Source organism: Penaeus vannamei, chromosome 28 (assembly GCF_042767895.1).
Source record: "Penaeus vannamei isolate JL-2024 chromosome 28, ASM4276789v1, whole genome shotgun sequence".
NCBI lineage: Eukaryota > Metazoa > Arthropoda > Malacostraca > Decapoda > Penaeidae > Penaeus > Penaeus vannamei.
The window spans coordinates 8,351,917-8,354,249 of NC_091576.1; positions in this window are offsets into that span (position 1 = coordinate 8,351,917).

Below are 2,333 nucleotides of genomic sequence, written 5' to 3' on the forward strand. Positions count from 1 at the left end.
GAATGCATTCTATCTCGCCACCTTTTCAATATAATCTCGGAAATAATCATGAGGACCACACTTGAAAACCACGAAGGAAGTGTACATATTAAAGGCAGATGTATCACTAACCTACGTTATACCGATGATATGCTGTTAAGAGGTAGAATGGATGAACTATAAAAATAGTCAACAGAGTGAACTAGGCCACCAAAGACCACTGATGACTATAAGCTGGACTGAAAGAAAAGCAATCCAATGGATTCTCGAGAAAGCTAATGAGAAAGTAAAAGATCGACTTCTTAGTACCATTCGAAAGAGAAAAATGAAATTTGTTGGCCACGCACTCGCGTCAAATGACATTGGAAAGGACCTACTAATGGCCGCAGCCTATGGCAAAAGAGGAAGAGGCTGACCTAAGACCCGATTTTCGGACATCAGCGTTGGCATAAGTTTTGCTGGACCATACAGACTGACACAGGCCACGGATGATGATAAATGCACACACACATATATATGTATTGAAGAACCAGAGAAAAAATTATATGAATCAATACTACTGTTTAAATATTTCTGTTTCCTGCTGCAGATGCTGATCTCGAGTCACCGTTTGTTAGGAAAAGTAAGTCACGTTATGTCTGTTAAATGAGATGGAATGGTTTACGGTGAAATAAGAAGACACCGCCCCAGACAGTCACTGTAATAATTAGCACGTTTTCTTTCTTCCCCTAGATAAGTGTGTCAAGAAGTTTATACTAAAGAAATGTTCAAAAAGAGGAGGAAAACTCAAGCTAATGTAAGTTCCGCCAAGTTTAGTTTTACTTGTAATTGTTAGGATTATTACTACTGGAGTTACTATTCCCATTATAATAGTACTGTTGATAATGGATGCGAGATTACTAGTAGTGTTGTACTTAAGTTTAGGAAGAATAGCTAACATGATAGGGTTAAAAGCCAATTGACTAATATGAAGACCATGATGTTGATAATGAGAACGGCAGTGATGTTGGTGAAAATACCGTCATTTTATAGATTTAAATCGAAAATTTTATGGCTAAAATGTATCTTATTACTGGATTTATACTAAATCCGTAATTCTTAAAATACACAAACTCTTAATTTTTACTTCAAATAAGCAGTAAGATAAACAGTCGAGCAGTATCCCTTCAACAGAAATATGTAAACTTTACTGCCAATGAATTGTAAATTTACCGGGAGTAACGAAATTATTTCTGACCGAAACGCATTTTTTGAACCAGAAATAAGACTACTCCAATTTTAAAAAGGTGTTATTAAAGCCGTGTTTTTAAGATATTAAATTCTGTATGATTGTCAATAGTAACAAAGTCAATAATAAAAACGAACCAAAAGAATATTACATATTACAGTTCGTCAAAGGAAGATAGAGTGTTTAGTTCTTCAGGTCTGGGATAACCAACCTTTCATATACTGCAGGAGAAAAGCTGACCAGTGAGGGACCGTATCAAAATTTGAATTAATACCGTGTCAAATGGGGGGGGGGGGGTGGGGGGCATTTAGTGAGTTTGTCTCACTGCTAAAATAATATAAACTGTGGCACTTACAAAAACACCGTTGACACAATATGATCATGTATTTCTTATTTGAGAGAAAATAATGTGGTCACTCTTAGCCTGAGGGAAAGAAAGACACGTATAAGTGACAAGCATGAAAAGCGAGGTTCTACAGTGTCCATGAAAGACGATTATGATTCTCTGATTCATACAAATGGAAGTTTAGTAAACAGAAAATTTCAGAAAAAAATTTAGAATTTCAGATGATTTCAAAGAATTTGTCCAAACAAGGAGATTAAGGTAGCACACATTTTAGAGACTAGGGTAGGTTTTGAAATTGCACCATTTTGGGTCACAAAAGTAATAGCAATAACATTGGTGATTTGGGAAAATTCCTAAAGTTATCATAATTTACTCAGAAGGGATTCACAGAGTAAAAAAAAAAAAAAAAAAAAAAAAAAAAAAAAAAAAAAAAAAAAAAAAAAAAAAGTAAAAATGAATTAATATCTATCCGATAAAATCAAAATACTCTGCAACCTTTGATTTTTTTGTCCATTTTTTTACCAATGATTGCCAGAGTTCTCTACTGACAAGATTAATTCGACACTGTAATAGGCTCAACCATAGGCCTGTTATTACAAAGGATATTATTTATGGCATTCATTGATGACAGATCACTTTCGAATTTTGTAGCAAGATGTTCCAAAGCTGAAGTCACTGGTTGGCGAATTAACTGAAACAGCAATATTATCTGCATCAATTGTTCACATCCAAGTTCATTGTCACTGGAACCCGAGTCTATTCAACATGGAACAAAAAATA